At 38.5% G+C, this 19395-nt stretch overlaps 1 protein-coding gene across 11 annotated transcripts in view; it reads right to left on the bottom strand.

Annotated features, from left to right (window-relative positions):
• Positions 1 to 19395, bottom strand: part of RIMS2 (regulating synaptic membrane exocytosis 2) — a 494921-nt gene that overhangs the window by 18955 nt on the left and 456571 nt on the right. The window lies entirely within an intron of this gene.

Consider the following 19395-nt stretch of genomic DNA (forward strand, 5'->3'; position numbering starts at 1 on the left):
ACGGGCAAGCGCCGGCTCTCTGGTGGTGTTTGTATGGAGAAGGAATGCACCACTGAATCACTGCAGGGCTGAGGTGGGAAAGGACCTCTGGAGGCCATCTGGTCCAACGCCCCTGCTCAAGCAGGGCCACCTAGAGCCAGTTGCCCAGGTCTGTGTCCAGACGGCTTTGAGCATCTCCAAGGATGGAGACTCCACAGCCTCTCTGGGCAACCTGTGCCAATTCTCAGCCACCCTCACAGTGAAAAAGTTTTTCCTGGTGTTCCGAGGGGGCCTCCTGCGTTTCAGTGTGTGCCCACTGCTTCTGCTCCTGTCAGCGGCCCAGCATCTGGTGGGGAGTCAGCCCCGCAAGCCACAGGCAAATCCTTCCCCTCGCCCCTACTCCAAGCCAAGCTGTTTTTCTCTAAAGCACACCTGCCTCCTTAACAAACTTGCGTGTATCTTTTCTGAATTCACAGGATTTGCTCATAGCTACAATACATAATTTTTATTTTTGATTCAATTTTACTTCCGTATTTTCCTCACCACTATTTAGTACTACCTTTATTTTCTGTTTATCCAGTATGTTATATTAATGGAGTGTATAGCATTTGGCAACCTTCCCCCCCAAAAGGTAAGAAACTAAAGCACTGGACATCATTAAAAAGAGAGACTAGCTACTGTAGCAGTCTTTTGCAGCATCGATAACTTATTCCCCTATAGTTCATGGCAGTGCAAAAGTGGTATCAAACCTTGCACATGGCTGTTGTTTTCTTATTGGCCCTTTAAACAGTAGCAATAGTAAATGTGGTATTTTTTTCAGTTTTCTTTCAAAGGTCTTTAAATCCCTCAAAATAATGGTAAATGACATTTTGGGTTTGATCTAACAAACTTTGCAATCAGAATGCCAGTTTGAAGCCAACTGAAACTCTTCACGAAGAATGTGTAGAGAGTCACACCCCTGGAGCATATTTCATTGAGTTGATGTTTGGAAAGGAATATTTGTGCCTGGATAATAATAAGAGATTATAAACAGCCAACATTATTGCTCTCATGCTTTGCTAAGGAATGAAAACTAATCAGAACTTCAGCACTCAGGGATGGAACCCATCATCACAGGGCAACAGTGAGTTTTGACAGCTATTTTTACAATATGCACGATGTTTTCATTTCTAGATAACTATAATCTAGTATTCCTAATAAAACATGTTTCATGTGACACCACAGGCACTTATTTTCGAACAACATAAATCCTCTTTTCCTCTGCACTAGCTATAAATTATGTCCAGGGCAACTTGTCTAGGCTTTGACATCTTTTACACATCTCATTCAGGTCATACTCCACAATATGTATTTAGTTGGTCATTCTACATAAGTTCATGTTTCTTTGGCCACACGCCAAAGGTTGTCACCTTCCAACATACCCCTGACTCTTCGCTGGTTATCAAGAAGGGGAGCTGCCGAGACAGACAGACACCTCCCTCCTATGCCACAGGCAGGCCCGTGGGCAGGCCATGATCACAGAGACCTGCTGAGCCAGCCCGGGTTGAGGTGGACACCTGGGTAGCCTGCAATACCTCTAGCACTCCCTCTAAAATCACCCTTTGCATTTGTACCAGCGCTACATCACATTAAAGTATATTCACGTTGCAGAGTGAACTTTTTCTGTTTACAGTTTACTCTAAAAAGACGTTACTAAAAGACTATAAAGCAAACAGCTCTAAAATAAATTATAATGATAACGATAGTAATAATAATAAATCTCTAATATACTATTATCATGCAATTGGCAAAAGCCCAATAAAATGTGTTGAAGTAATTGCTAAAGATATCTTTAAAAGACTTGGTGACTATAGAATTTTCTATCTATAAACACTAAGGCAGACAAAATAACTTCCTTCAACATTTTAATCAGTGTAAGATATGGCAGGAAAGTAAATGTCTGTGGCTTGATTAAATAATAATTCATGACTGCTTTTGAGAAGTTGGATGCAAAAAACAGTTAATGTTCATTACATTTCAGCTGAACTACTGATGACTCGTAAAAACAGCTGAATAAAACTGAAAAAGATGTTGAGGATGCAGAGAAAGGCAAAACAACAGTTGGACGACTTGGAGATATTTACAAAAATACAGGCAAACTGTAGAATACATATTCAAAGAAGAGCAACTGATTTGTAACATCTGCTTAATCTACTTTCACTCCCATTTATAAATACTCCTTTCGTAAGTATTCCCTTTAGAAGTATCCCTTGAAGAAATAACACCTGCTTAGGAGCCAGCAAGCTTTCAAGCAGTCTGCTCTTGTTTTCCTTCCCAAATAAGAGGGTAAGCACCTCTGCCACCTCAGCAGAAACTGGGCGTCCCCCTCTGGCACAGAGGCCTGCTGTCCTGCCGTGACACGGCCATCGCAGGGGTGGTCAGCACGCCGCACCAAACAAGAGGCTAATGGGGCGCTTCGTTGGTGACGTGTGGCCTCGGTGGGAATTTGGCTGCGCCCTGAAGGCTGTGCCACAATGTCAGGGCCCCCACATCTCTCAGCCCCTCAGCACTGAACAAGACCTAGGAGCCACAGTGATTATAATGAGTTGATGTTTTTGCTAATATTGCACAGTATATAGAAAAACCTGTTACTGGCATTGGTAAAATCAGCCTCTACCAAGAAAATCACTTTACATATTCCATGATCCGTAGTCAATTCCAAATTACCCCAAATAGAGGCTGCGATACAAGACACCTATTCAGCAAATCCGTGACAAAGCACTGGATCATGATCCCGTCCAAGCTTCCTCAATATGCTTCTCTCCTGATTTTCTTTCTTTAAAATAAAGTTTTAAAGGGAAGAATGAAAACAGAGGCAAAGAACTGAGATAAGAAAGCCATAAATTGTCAGGACTCTGGGATTTGGGGAGGCTCTCCTTGACCAGTTGCTAAGATTATACATATAATCATATACAATAAATTGCTAGATTATACAAATAATCTCATTGACAGCAATCTAGACACGTGTTGACCGCAGAAAACAAGATTACCACCCTGACATTGATAACATCCCCCAGTTGTTTTGCTGATTTTTTTATTTTAATGGCTACTCATTGCTTTGTGTCACCAGTTGCAAGTGAATCAAATTCCTGCTAAAGGAACTGCATCCAAACTCACATCTCAATGCTAAATATCAAGACAAAGCATGAGACTCCCAGGTATCATATTTCTTTAACATTTTCTGATAGTTTGCTGAAAGAACAGTACGTTGTAAGAATCCAGGTCAAACAGAACAAGGTCAAACATCTGCTATAAATGTATGTACTGTCCTGAGGCAATTCTATTTGTAGAGTTGGATACATTTTCAAATATTTTGGTGGCTCATCTACTGAACTAGGAAAGCAATTGCTTACTAGCTGTATTCCCTGAAAATTACTAAAAAATGTCATGTCACATGAATTTATGGCACTGGATCTTCAGTGCCAACCTGCTCTAAATACAGGCAACCGATCATGGGATTCTAGATGTAATATATGTATCTTTCTCTTTTTATATAGATATAGTGTGTATGGTAATTAAACACAGGAAAAATGAATATGGGAATTAATGTATTCTCCATGTTTTTCCATCTTTACATGTGACTGGGTGAATTTCAGCAAGTGTGCTCCAACTAAACACAAATTATTAGACTTTAAATGGGGTTGCATAGGAAAAACAATGATCTGATGATTCCTTCATGAGAACATATTTTTTTCTGGGGAAAAAAAAGAAAGTCTCTTTACTTCCTGTTGCTACTTCTGTGTACTGAACCTGGAGGCCATAATTTCCTGGATTTGAGGAATGCAAAATTATTTGTGCGGATGATTTTTTTATTACTGCCTATATTATGGATTAATTCCTAAAGCCTGCTCCATCTCCTGAATGCAAAATAAAAGCGCACATTGCCATAAAGGGGTTCTTAAGGCCTTCTGTACATTTTGGAGAGGATTCTTCAGTGCAGACACTATGGAAAGGTGATCTAAAGTTTCTGAACACCCCCTTTTAATCCTTCAATTAAGGAAGGTGTTCTGGGAATGCGACTGGAAAGGAGTTATTGCCCCTTTCTTCATCACCCTTTCTGCTCTTCTGTCAATCATTGTTCACAGATTTCTTCTGTTTGCTACAGAAGGGATTTATTTTGATCATGGTTGTCTTCAGAAAAGACAGTGCAGCTGCCTAGCTTTTTATACGTGTTAATTATCTTTAACTTGCACTACACCTATCAACTACTAGGCACAAGATGTTACAAGTGTAATTCAAACTCCTTAATGATTTTCCACCCAAAGGCTTCATCACTTAGGAAAAATCTTTGTGCATTGTGTCAGCTACAAGAAGGGCGAATGGCTTCCTCTTACAACGCGAGGGACAGTCCCCCACACCTCCCACTGAGGTGCAATCCAGACTTTTAGTTAGGTGTTTTAGTTAACTGAGTTTTGGCCTCCTCTCATACCCTCAGCCTTCACTAAGCAGAGACAGCCAATGCACTTCAACAGAGAAGAAACACTTGATAAACATCAAGGGCCTCAGAAAAAGAGTTAACTGAATTATGCCCCCCCCAAAAAAACCCCTAGTTTGAAAACCCAGCACTTAACTAATTCTAGGAAGTCTGGAAAGGGAAAATAAATACCAGTATTAATTGGAGGAAATTTTATTCTCTAAATCAGTTCTTATTCAAGGAATTTCCAGTAATTTGTCCAGGTTAAGTATCGCTGGGATATAAGACTCCAATTATTACTGAATTAAACTTTTTCTATTTTTTTTTCCTGTTTTAAAAAAGCTAAAACAATACACTGAAAAGATCATTAAAAGTACTGCCCAGTCAGTGTAAAACAGGGTTTATGTATGAAAACTTGTAATGTGTAGTAACAAGCTGTTACTTACTGTAATTTGCCAAACGTTAGGACTGTGCTGGCTGTCCCCATGCCTACGGAGAGGGGCATGTGGCAACTCCAGTCAAGCACTTGGAAGGGGCAGATTCCAGAAAGCTACAAGGTCCTTCACAAAGTAATGGCTGTTTTTACCATTTCCCATCATATAAAAGTTCACTATTCTTGCCTTAGTATTTTTTTGATCATGACTAACATGGTCATGAACTCTGTCCCAGGGCAATGGCTCCAATCCATGCAGCACCAATCTGCAGTGGTCTCCTACACTCCTTGAAGTTTCATGACATAATGACCACTCCTACACAATTTCTATGCCCAGAAATCTGATAGAAGTTTTCTAAATCCTATTTTTTAAAAACCAATAAATTTTGGATTTTCTGAGCATTTCCTATTAGCAGTCATGGAGAATGCAGCCACACTTTTCCTTCTGCTTACATGGTAACAGTAAATTTTTCCATTCTCCCAATTCTTTTGGCATTTTCTACTGTAAGCTCAGCTCCACCTCAAATATCAAGCTAGGTACACAGTACAGATTTCTACCAAAATAGCTTTGCTGACTGACACAGCTGTTCTGGGAGAATTCCCTAGTTGTTAGTGCAAGTGCGGTTATATCAGCAAAACAGGATTCTCCTAGAACTGCTTGTTTTGCATGCTCACATTAGGACTCATTTGCTGGTACCCAATTCCAGTATTCCTACACTGGAAAAGTGCTCCCACTGTTCCTATCGCCTTAACAGTCTGTGCCAGTGGAACTCTACCTGTAAGTAATTTAGCCCTTATGAGGATCATAAGGATCTTGCACATTTCCAGAGGATACAGATCTGAAGAGCTGAAACAAAATTGCTTAATTATATCTCTTCCAAAACCACAGATTTCAATTTCTGAAAATAAAATCTGGAAATTTTAACATAAAACTGTTTTGAAAGGTAGAGATGGAAAAGTGGTAAGATTTTTCTTCCTGGAAGGATAGGATGCTTTCAGATCTATGGAAATACCAGTTTTAGTTTCTTAAACAACATAGTCGGGTTGCTTGTCCAGCAGTTGGAATTCTCTTCTGTATTATGCCTTCCTTAATGAACATGAAGGAAATCTGTAAAAATAAGTCTCTCTTGTTGCTTTAATGCTAATATTAGTCACATGTGAAAGCTGTCTGTTCTTACTTAAATAAAATATATTTAACTTTCCTCTCCAATGTTTATGATAAAAACACAAAACCAAAATAAAGTCATAATTTTTCTAAATAACAAAGGGAGTTGTTAATGGGTTAGCATGCAGCAATGCAGTGTAGCTAGCTCACAAGCAACTAAGAGGTCAGAATTGGAGCAGAAAACCTTTACACAGCTGAGTATTTCTATTTTGATTAAAATAATTTCACACCTTTGTGATCACAAGGCAATCTGCAAACCACAAGGTGTCTGAGAGCTCAGCAAAATATATTACTTCATAATGCTTCATCAGAGTGAGAAACAAAGAGCACAGAAATAAAAATGTACGTGCTCTTCTAACAAAAAAAAGAAAGTCACAGGAAACAATATCAAGCTGTAATAAAACCAAAACCAAGTGGTTTTTTGGTGTTTTTGGTTTTTTTGTTTTTTGTTTTTTTAATGCATACATGGAGGCTATCTGCTCTCTCTATTTAGATCCTAATCCACCTTTTTGTCTCTGAGAGTAACCTTCTTTATAATTCATTAGACCCATCAGCTTAGAAACAAGCTGCAGTTATTCACGTATACTCTCAAATCTTATTATTTCAGCTGCCTGTGTACTCCACTGAAGGTTTTCAAAACGTCGTAGACGAGGGCAGCGTAATTAGTTTCTGAAACTGTAACTTCACAAAACATGATTTGTTCCCCTCTATAATTTAGTCTTCAGTACAGAAGGAACAAAACCAGTACAGAACTATTGGCACTTGCGCAGCCTGTGGAGCACACTGTACTGCGCAATGAATGCACCCAGGCAATGCACCTGTGTGGATGCAGCAGTCTGCTGATGTTACTTAAGATATACTGTGGAAAAGCACCCTATGATCTTTATGCTTGTATTTTTCCAGAAGAAAAGTACAAAAAGAAAAAAAAGTACTGAGATGAAACGTGTTTTGCAAACAACACGTGAGGAAAACAAGAGGATGGAAAGCAAGGTGTGTACCTGTCATGCACTGTTCTCTGTGCTCAAGGGCTGCAATGTCTAGAGAATACATAGTTTGCTGAGGACATTGCCACTACAATGCAGGTCTGGTTAGATATGTTTGCTGTACAAAAGTATTACATTATCGTCGAGTGGTGAAAGCTTTGGTGAGTCCAAATGTCAGCATTGCAAAGAGCTGACATTTGTCTTACAAGTCTGTAATGAAATTTTGATGTAACCTGTAGAAGGTTAATGTATATTAAGCAGGGATGATTTTGCAAACTTCTGTGCCTATTAAGTTATCTGCTTTTCTTGAGAACACAGACTACATTTATTGGAAACACTATATGCCACTGTCCTGTGCATTATTTCAGTGCAGAACAACCAAACAGAAGTTTTCTGAGGCTTCTTCTGCTATGAAAAGCCCTGCAGAGACTTACCACATCTATCTTGTAAAGCATGCTCTTTCAATTGCCTGTACTGTGTAGCCCACAGGTAACCAACCGATCCACTCCAGTCAGCTGGCCTAGCTTCCACTTACATCCTTATGGTTAGTGCTACCTGCTGGGTGGGAATGCCTGAATGCCTGAAACTGCCAGAACTTCAGTGGAAGCCACACCATTTTAATGAGGTCATAAATTTCACTTACAGGTACAAATATATGTGGTGTGAATACTTTAAGTCTTAATGAGGATTTTACAAGGGGACCATATTTAGAGAATTAAATTCACTAATGAAACACCTTAATTTTAATGGTCAGCTCTAAACTCACTGACTTGAGTCCGAGTCAGTTGCTGTGCACTCAGACCATCCATAAATAACAACAAAATATACTCTCCAAGCAAAGTCTAAATGACCAAGAGGAAAGACATATATTTTTATCTACTGATGTCATGTTTAACTGACAAAATCACAGATTTTCATTTTATTTTATAAGTTTTCACTCTGGTATTTCTGGTAGAGGAATGTGTGCTGTTGTGATTATCCTGCTCTCATTTCCGTGGTGTTTGAGTCATAGCAGTGTCTCATCAGCCATGCTCACACAATCACATGAATCCTAAAATCCCATTGCTGATGAAAAACAATTTTATTTTTATTTTTCATTTCTTTTTATTCTGGTGATCTGCAGCTATGTCTACATGACTAAATACAATACCAAGACACATTCTGATGCACAGGAACTAGATCATTTTACTGCTACATTTTTAGAAGAATCTCTAGCACAGTATCGGCTTGAAGTTCTAGAGCACCTCCAGTAAAGTCCTGGTTCAGGAGTTAAAATGGGCCAGCAACCACTTCCAAAAGGCTGCTTTGGAGAGTAGGAGAGTATCACAGCAGGGATTTGGGTAACTCTGTGCCAAGTGGATTCAGTGCCAGAGAACAACTCTTGTGTTTCAATGCTGTAATACAGCGGAAACCTATTTCTCTCAGATATGACACTACTACAGATTTAAAACTGCCAGGCAGGAATTGGATTGCAGGTACAAAATACGAAGTTAGCTTGCCAAACATCTTAGTTGGCTTCAGAATCACTACGCTACAAATAGCTTCTGAAACAAGTTAGCTGTTTGAAAGCCAGTTAGCCACGCTATCACTAAATAGCTGTAAAATTCCATAGATTAGTGTGCTATTACTACTATTACTGTTATCACTACTAGTAGTACTAGCAAATATTGATTGCGGACCACATGTGCTGATATAGATTTGGCCTCAGGCATGACCTGTCTTTGATCCTGCAAAATGCTGAGCAACTTTAGCTTCTTTACCTACATTGGCCTTTAAGAAATAAAATTTGCTTCTCCAGCTAGTAAAAACATCCAAGATGATCTAAAAATAACATAAACACAGAGAGTGTCTAAAAATAGTGTAAAATGATGTCATAAAGGTGTAGTAGGCTGCAATTTGCAATAAACTACAATGAAAGCATTTAAAACATTTATACATCATATCATAGAACCATAGAATCACAGAATAGTTTTGGTCAGAAGGGGCCTTTAAAGATCATCTAGTTCCATCCCCCATGGGCAGGGACATCTTTCACTAGATCAGGTTACTCAAAGCCCCGTCCAACCTGACCTTGAACACTTCCAGGGATGGGGCATCTACCACCTCTCTGGGCAATCCATTCCTGTGTCTCACCACCTTCATCGTAAAAAATTTCTTCCTTATATCTAATCTAAATCTACCCTCTTTTAGTTTAAAACTGTTGTCCCTTGTCCTGTCACTACAAACCCTGGTAAAAAGTCTTTCTCCATCTTTCTTATAAGCCCCCTTTAAGTATTGAAAGGCCACAATAAGGTCTCCCCAGAGCCTTCTCTTCTCCAACAGCCCCAACTCTCTCAGCCTTTCTTCAGAGGAGAGGTATTCCAGCGCTCTGATCATTTTTGTGGCCCTCCTCCATGAAAACAAACATTTTCATGTCCCTCCTCCTGTGCTCCATATCTTTTTGTATACATATTCACTTTAAATAAGTGCGTTTTTCAGACATGTCCAATTCCAGGTCTAAATTCTTAGCACAATAAGGAGAAAATATTAGGTAGAATGGCTGTATTTTCTTTTTCAAAGTTAATATAGATAGAACCAAATCATACCAATCATCGATGGGTATCATTCATCACATAATTCAGGCACTTTTGACTGAAACAAATGCAGCAATCTGAATGTTAAATGAAGAATAACAATAGCGCATAGTACATTGCCATGGCAGCTAGCAGATGCAGGAACTGTTATACCAGGTTACAGGGTATGTTGGGCTGCATGGATTACCTCTTCCTGTAACTTGGTTACAAACAGCAAACAAATAGCGCAATCGGATTGCACATTGCACATTACCGAGTCATTGAAAAAGATGCAAAGTGAAAGTCCTAGGAGATGTGCTTTGTGATTGCTGGTGTTTCACATAGCATACAGGGCTTTAAACATCTCCTTCAAAGTCTTCCACAGATAATGAACTGAATCAAGTCTGTTGAGAAGACTGAATCCTCGGTGTTCAAAGTCTTGCCACCCTTTCAACACTATGCAGCTTCTCTTAAATTTTTAGAAGAATCACTTTAGAGGAAATGTTTTTCAAATTGCTATAGAAATATACTCATATCCAGAGAGGCAAATACCTTCAAAATCTTTTTCAACCTGCAGTTTGCTAGTAACACTGAAGGAAATTCATGAACTCATAAAGTTCCCAGACTTGGGCTGCTTCTGAAGGAAAGTGGGTGTGTGGAAGTGAAAGTCTAGAAATCGCTTTGCTTCAGCTACCTAAGCAGTTCTGGTGTGTTGAAAATACACGCTGAGCACACAGCTCATACACATGAGCAATACTTATGGCTCACATAAACTATCAAAACAGTAAATTCATGCACTGACTGACTTGCCAAAGCGCTCTCAGATATGTGGTTCGATATCTTTCAGGTATAATTTAGGCTGTCACCTAAAGTGTAAATGACTGAAAATAAAAGAGGTGAGAGAGATATCATTGATGTCAACCTCAAGCCACTTTTGTTATCTGCAAAACCACACATGAGCATGGGGCTGTGAATAATGTTCACAACTTTGATCAATTTTCCTAGGATTATGCTGTATTTGCTATTTGACTATTTCAAAATGGTGGTCCTTTAGCTTCAGCTGGCTACTTTTTGTTGTCGTATTTAGTTAACGTTTGCATAATGATAAAGCTAGATGACCGAGACAAGCTTGGACCTGAATACAGAAGACACTGTATTAACTCATAGTTTGAGTTTTCGCTCAGAGGAGCTTAGAGTCTGAAAGGCACAGTAGATAAAAGTCACAGGCTGCAGAATAGAAAGAAATGGCACCAAATTTACACCATCCTTAGTAAATCAGCAGCAGAAACTTCCTGCCATCTGGATAACCTCCATCAGCATACAATATCAAATATATTAGCAAATAACATCCTACTCATCTTTGCCTACCTATATATATTGAGAGACAGTTTGTATCAATTTCCATTTCACTAGTGTAAATTCAGACTGGCTTACTGAAGTGAGGACTATGATGTCCTCAGCAGAAGAAAAGTGAAATGTGTGCCTTTTTCTTTATCTGCTTGTATTAGGTATTTTAAATAAAAAACAGCACCGGTATAATTCTAATAAGGAGTGATCCGTTTAACAGTACAAAATCCAGTAATTGTATTCTTTTTCAAGGGTCACAGCAGTCCCCATTGCTAGTGGTAAGTAAGTGACTCATCTAAGTGCAAAGGCATTTCTCTGGGTTAGAGACTAAAAGAGAGTCTCTAACTAAAAAGAAAGAAAGAAAAAAAAAAGGCATCTGAACAGATCATGCTGTGTGACATAATGTGTTTACTTACGCAGGACAACGGAGCTGGTACTTTAGCCCCAGCTTGGGTACTGGAAACTGCATCAGTGCTGGGTTTGGCCAGGCTAAATAGTTTTGCAGAATATGTCACTTGTTTGTCTGGAGTCAGCTCAGGTATTTGTGACAGTGCTATGCTGTGTGGCACTGACATGCACCAAGATTCATCTCATTTCACTTCTGCATGTTAAAAGTAGGAGTCCAGTTTAAGCCAGCTGCCTAAGCTCCCTCTATAGTCAATGGAGAAAAATTTGAAACGATCTGATTGGAGCAGATTGTAATTCCAGAGTACCAACTATGGCAAATGAATAAATTTTCAGTCCTGGAGAAGTTAACAGCCGATGTTAACTGAAAATAGAAAACCTACGGACTCAGTTAGGAACTACATACAGCCATAAAAATAATAGAAGATGACAGAAACCTAGAAGATGACAGAAACTCAAATGACCGATAACTGCTGGTGGCTGTCAGCTATGTAAAAGAGGATCTCAAACCTTTTTGGGCTATTGGACTGCTATGGTTAAGGCACATCAAGTTTTGAACTCAACAGAGTGCAAGGGAAGTACAACACACATCTTCTCCTGACTCACCCACCCAGAAGCCCATGGGCCAGTTTACAGATAGATCAAATAGGCAGGTTGCCTCCCACCTCCCAGTCCAGATGGAGATGCAATAGTAAATCAATAGTGCACTAAGTTAATGCATACTAGTACTCATTTGGGCACATCTGTAACGTGCACTGGTTTTCCACAGTTCTCCAGCTGCCATCTCACCGTGCTTCATATCTCTCTAGAACCAATGTGTACATACTTGTGTATCCCCCCCTTCTGCTCCAAGGTCACGTTGGCTGGGCATTGCTTCTTTCTGGCACATATCTCCTCTTCTACCCTGTGACTGCTCCTTTGTAGTATATACATGTGTGTCTGTCTATATGCACATGTATATTTATATACATGTATAAATATACACACACACACATAAGAAATGCTATTTTGTGTTTATTCACACACACTTGCGTTTATATCATGTTTTAATGGTTTTATACTGCAGAAAGTGTAGGAGTTGACGACAGACTGAAAAAAAAAAATCCGGACCACAGCCTGTTTGCCATATCTCACAGACAATGTATATTTAATTTGAAATATCCTTATATATAAATGATATGTTAAAAATAACGCCCCAATAATCAATATAACTAAGTTTTTATTAAAAATATATAATTGCTAAGCCTTTCTCCATCAATTTCAGCTGAATAGTACATAAGCTATTTTGCAGAGGAGCACACTCTCCCTCCCACTTCTTTTGGAGGGATCTGTCAGGAACTTCGGGTTCTCAGAACCCTAAAAGTCAAGCCAATAATTCTTTACTTATTTCTTCCCCCCCCCTGCCCCGCTCCTTTTGTTTCAGAAACAAAATAAAATAGATACACATTTTCTTAATTAAAATTCCTTTTTTTTTCTGTATGAATACTGGCTATTGTTACTTTCTAAAATAATCTTTTGTGGATTTAACAAATGTCAGAGTTTCATCAGAATTCTGCACCAGCATTCTTGTTTAGAGAGCTCTACAAAATTCAATTAGAATAGAAGCAACCCATTAATGCAAATGAGTTATTTGAATACAGTTTTTCTACGTCTGCCTATTATGTAGTGCGTCAAAGATAGTTGACTCTTTTCTTAATTTTTACAATGTGGGCCTTTAGTTAATGTTTTAATATAGTTTAGTTAATAAACCTCTCCCAATTTTCTCTATATGCTACCCTCACTCAGTCCCACCATGTTTAATAATCTTAATATCTTTGTGTTTAGTTTGGGGAATATCTTTAGATTCAAGGTCATTTAATATATAGATGAGTTCCGTCCTGTATGCGTGAAAAAAAGAGGAAAAATGTTCTCTAAGCCCAAGTGTGACAAATGACCATATGAGAACAGTTTTTCCTGTAAATATTTAGATAATGCTTTACATTTGAATTTAAACCTCCTTTTACTCTGTGCAACGTGTTCTGCAACAGAAGGCTACAGACTGCACAGTTAAACTGTTGGTGCCAGTGTCTACTAAAGACATGGGGCCACCTCCTGGCTTTGCTTACAGCTGTGCAAATACAGAGTTACTCCATGAACCTCTCTAGGCTAACATTAAATTTGCAGTTTCATAGAAGTATGTCAGGTAAGCATAGAAATCAGCTAAGTTATGCACCTATTTGCTTCAAAATCTTTTATAATTAAGCTAAGATCCTGGTTAGAATATGGTTCTTAGGAGAAAGATAAGTATTCTTAAACAGGATTAAAGACAAATCGCTTAACACAATGTTAAGCTGTTTATCTGGGATAATGAAAAACAGCTTTGATATGAGCTACTCAGACTTTTGCAAAAAGCCAAATAAAACTTATAATGGATGAAGTCTTCAGAGTGAGGAAAAAACAGATGTTTCTTTATAGGGCTGAATCTGCCATGCTGGATAAATGACACAAACTTCTGGTTTCCAACACCGATATAGTCATAATAATCAGACTGCTGTTTTCATGTCCCAGACCAGAGACAAATATTAACAAAATGTAAGAAAATAAAAATGGCCATATCAGGAAAAACCAAAGGTCCAATTATTCAATATCCTCTCTGCCAGCATGGCTAGTACCAATACCTAAGAAACGCATGTAAGAAAAAAAAGGTATAGGAAGGAATGCCTCTGTTTCACTGACCACTGGTTTAGAGGCTCTCTGAGTTAGAGGCTTTTTTGTTTAATTGCCATTGCGAGGTCCAACCCACCTCATTTTGTCTAATCTCTTTTTGAGCCAGTATACACATCAGGTCCATACAGTATCCTATAGAACAGGTCCTACAGTTTAAATTTCTACTAAGAAGAAGTACTTCCTCTTGCTTGTTTGTCTGGTAATTGCCTGCAATGCCCCAGTTCTTGCATTGTGAGAACAGTGAATAAATCATTCTGTAGTCACCTTTTTCACAGTAGTCCTGACTTTACAGCCCTCAATCATCTCCTTCAGTCATTTTTTTCTGAACTGAAAAATCCTATTCCGCGTTTTCATCACCCTTGTTGCATCTCTCCCTACTTGCTCTAGCTTTGTGCGCTTTCTGAGGCTGTGGGGCCATCAGAGATGCATACACCAGAATAATGATATTTTCTGCTCTGCTTTGTTATTTTCCTAATAATTGTAACTTCATATTTGGGGGGAAAAAAAATAGGAGTTTGACTGTGGAGTCAAAACAGAGGCAGGAAAACATTAAATCACACTTTCAATTTGAGATGACTTAATAAGAAATAAACTTTCTTTTTTTTTGAACAACTTCTAAGCTGTAAAGAGTAATGAAAATATTTCCCTTCTATTTTGGAAAGCCTCAACACATAAAAATCTGTGTTCAGACAGTGGTTTGAGTAAGCAGTGACCAACTCTGGGTACTTGAACTGAGAGACCTATGTCTCTTTCAGTATACAAACTTTTACTCAGGTTCTATGCTTGCTTTGTGTTGCATCCAGCAGGACTGAGGTGTATCAGATAACCCCATTTCAAGTTCATGTATGATTGACACAGACAGAAAATTGTAAACCTGGACCATTTTACTGCCATATGACAAAATGAAACTATAGAGAAAAATGGGAAACGTTTTTAGACTTCCTAACTAGGAAAGTCTTTGAAGATAGGTAAAATTTTGTGACAGAATTAAGGAAAATTAATGGCTAAGATGTTGGCAAACAGGTAATGAGATCCACCAGAGGAAACCAGCAAACAGGCCTGGAGAGAGAACTGAAATGTTAGGTGAAGATGATAGATAAATGAATGACAAAATAAGAGCAATTGCTTCTTAGGCACACACCATCAAATGACAGAGTCAAAGATATATATGTTTAACTAGAAAACACCTTGATCTGGGATTTGATGCAAATTGTGCAATTAATTTTTATATGGGACTTGGAGAAACCACTGATCATCACTGCCAAATTTCAACTGGAAGGGAAAAAACCCCTCCCTTCTATGCAGTTTGGGCTAGCCAGATGAGACTGAACTAGACAGATGACTGTAGCCACATACCCAGTAAAATCTTTGGCTCAAGTCACATAAAGGAACCTGTAGACACAAACCCTAATGCCTGCAGAGTTCTGGTGATACTAATGAAAGTTTGCAGGGATATAAAGGCTCCTGGACAGCCATATGCAGGATCAGCACCCTAGGAAAAAGGATTTTTGCCATACGCAACTAAACAAACAGGCCAGTTGGAAGACAAATAATGGGTGCAGTAGTTCTCCTTTTGAATTCAGTATGACCAAGGATGGGCTTTCTTATAGAGGAGAAAAGATTTGAAACAGGAGAAATTAGTTGTGAAAGGGAACTTCAGTAAGCGTATGAAAAGTGGGCACATGGGGAAATTTGCAATATATACAGACAGGGGAAAGTAGATAGAGGACACAGACTGGGGCAGCTTCAGGAGATTGTGCTGGGAGTGTTATCTCCTGAAATTTGTGGAGCCACTGCTGAGTTCAGAACAGACTGAATTTATTCCTTTGGACTGGGTGAAACTAGCAGAGAAACGTATCTATTTTTATTATTGTGATTCCATTACAGAGACCACAGAGGCTTTGGTTATATTCTGGGCTCCTACCAAATTCCCAGATAACACACACAACTCACATTATAGGAAATTTGACTTGGTTTTCAGCTGACTAAAGCATCAAGTAATGTGGTCATTGCCTTTTCCACTACCTTGAGTCCCTACCACCTGCTCCTCGAGGTGTGGGGAAGCAGGTCCTTCCAGCTGGTACTCTCTGCCCAGCTCTGTCTGCCAGCTGAGGTGTGCTCATGGGACAGAGACCCAACAACTACACTGGAAAGCATGACCTCCAGATGCTGTGATGGAGTAAGAGGGCACAAAAGAGGAGGTCTTTGCTCAGCACCTAAGATTTAGCAGGTCCGATATCGACAGTCATCAAAAGTGCTTTTACATTTTCTGTTAGTCAGACTAATATTTTCTTTTGTTTGCTTGTGCTTTCTCACTACTGTTCTACATCTTGTCATGACATCCAAGGTTACTTCTAGAAACTGTGTGTGGACCTTCACATGACACTGTTTTATATCTTATAAGAGGACATTGTATCTTTGATTCACAGTTTTAACTCAAACACACAAATTAGCACCCAAAAGCTACCTAAACAGGCACTTTTAAATTATGAAGACTTACACATTTTGTGTCACAGCTACCTCAAGAACTACCTCTTCCTTTTGCAATTACTCCACTAGCGAGTATCGGTGATACCTAATCCATCAAACAGAAAAGACGTAAGAGCGGGGTATTTTTAGAAAAGGATCCTTCACTTTCAAATGTATTTGCATTTGGAGATCAGAAATCACTGACTTTTAGGGGAGTCTGTGAACCTTTTCGTTTTCCTTAGGATTTTGGTTTTTGTTTCCTTAGGATTTCCTTAGGAGAAAGGGAAGCTAGGAGGGAAGAAATTGTAGCTTTCAATCCCAGTGGACTCCGAGTAAAAGTAATAATTTAATTTAGACTTTGTGAAGGACTATCGTTAATTCAAATATAGGATGCTTGAAATTTGCAAAATAAAACAATTTTTAATTTTTAAAAACAGCACTATATGAAAAAAATCCTTTATTTCCCAAGAAACGGAAAGAAATTTGCTGACAATCATAGTACTAAATAAAGTTTGCTCTGTGAGATATATAATAATTGATGGTATTTAGAAAGCAACTGTTTCATTAGAGAGAATTCTTTAGCCTCAGTTTATTATTTCAGGTTCAGTTTGAATAAAAAATCTGACCTAGTACTTTGATGGGGGGGAGCAGTCCAGAACACATGGCTGGAAGGGACTTCTTGGGTCATTGAGGCTGCAGGTCCCTTGCTGCAGGACTTTTGAAGCCATCAAGTTTGAAGAGACTTAGCATTTGCAGGTGGCCATACTAACATCTTTATTCTTCATCTCTCATCAAGAGGTATTAGATGCTTTGTGTCAACTGCCCCACTTCGTTGTACTTCTACAAGAGTGATAAAGGTGCAGTAGGCCTCAGGATCTGATTCTCTGCAACAATCCTGTTTAGGAAGATTAACTAATGAGAATACCTGGCTCCAACTGCAAAACAATCTTTTCAGTCAGCAAGGTGTTGGGAGGAAACAGTTAAATGCAGATTAATTGGGGTAAAAAATAATGATGCTGATACAAAATAATATTATCAACATAAGTACTGAATATGATGAATCTGGGTAAATGGTCATATGAAAATCAGGTTAACAGGTTTCTAAAAGAGCTTTGGAGTTCAATAGCAAGGAACACATCTGTTCTTACTTGTGACTGAGATACTTTTAGTGATCTTTTCTTTAAAAAGCTGCACTCTCAAGATGACACATTTATTATTTAACATTGTATTAAATACTTCTGCAAAATCAAAAGATAATGTATGCGCTCAGAACTTCTAAATTATGAATTTGAGAGTGGAATGAAGTCGCATTCCTGTTCCTTTTATGGTTCTCAAATCTCTGTCTGTACTGGCGATTTATTTTCAGTACAAATAGAAGTAACATTGTAATTATCCTTCTATGCTAACAGTTTTGCTATTGTATTAAAAATGTTTTAAAAGGAACACATGGCATTCACTGGCATAAACATTTGTATTGTGCAATGGCTCCACTCTGCTTATGCCTGCTCCTTTGCCGATATAATTTTCCGGTGGTATGTCTATATTGTATTTCTATTCCTGCAAGTTACTGCTTTTATGAAAAAAAATACAGTATTGTTTGCTTTCACAAAATAGAAGGAAACACAGTAGTTTTCTAAATTATTAAGATTGTATTATGTAATTCCTTGCAACATAACTTGTTAATTCTGAGGATTTATTATGACCGGATGAAGTGAAATACAATAATGTTCAGAAAGGTATTGAAACATCACCTGTTAATGGCTAGGATAAAACTAAAATGGGTTTTTTTTGGTATTATAAGACAAAATAGGGTGCACAGATGTATGAGTAAGAATTTTACTGGCATACTGCTAATGCCCATCAGATGATATGAAAGAAGGTTCCACATACATTCAGGAAGTGGGGAGAGCACCAAGTGTGCCGAAAACCGCATTTCTGTCAAAGCAGTCAGGGAGCCGATGACATACCAGAAGTGCAGGTTGGGCAGAATCATTTTAGGCATTCGATACAGTTTACACATCAACCATGCACAGGATTAATCTGATAAAAGTTATTTCCACTGAGCTTTACCCTGCCTGATAGCTTATGTTCATTTCTCCATCACTGAACAGTATCCCCCCCAAAAAAATTTCTTTTCTGAATGTTCATCTTACCTCCCTTGTTGAATTATAATAATCTAAATATTTTTTCCATGAATTATAGTGCTGTATATGTATATGTAAACTGAGTGAGTGAGAGAGAGAACAATCCTTTTCTTGTCCCATAATAAACATGCTTCATTTCCCCTCCCTTCTTTCATGGGGAGGAAACACTTTGTTCACACGCCCCATTTTGTTTCCTAGCCACTGAACAACCATGTAACCCAAGCCTGAGGGCCTAAAATTGTAAAAGAGAGACCATTTACCTAGTTTATAAGTGTTCAAGCTTGTATTTTGTAATGAAGCAAAGCAATTTACTCATAAATGATGTCTAAATAGGTATTGATACTACATGCCTTGCCACAGTCTACCCACAGTTGTGAACAAACATATTTGCTAGTTATTATTCAGTCTAAATGCTACCTGTGCAGCAGAACTGTATAGCTACCAGAACTACCAGCACAGAACTGTATAGCATAAGAAGAGGACTTGCCTACTTTGGGGGAAGGGTGTTACTATAAAATAGTGTTTGCCTTAAAAGCCACATTGTTTACATTTTTTTCTACAGGCAGGCCCAGACTAATGTGTTTTTGCCCAGAGAGCAGCAATATCAAGTCTCATCATTCCTCTGTCATACTCCTGTCTAGTAAAAATAAGTACTGTACACTTATTAAGCTAAGCAAGGATCAATCATAAACTGCTGAAGAAAGTAATAGAAAAAAACAGCTCCAGGAATAATCAATGGTGAAGTCTTTCATTTCATTT

This window comes from Ciconia boyciana, chromosome 2, assembly GCF_034638445.1.
Source record: "Ciconia boyciana chromosome 2, ASM3463844v1, whole genome shotgun sequence".
Classification (NCBI taxonomy): Eukaryota; Metazoa; Chordata; class Aves; order Ciconiiformes; family Ciconiidae; genus Ciconia; species Ciconia boyciana.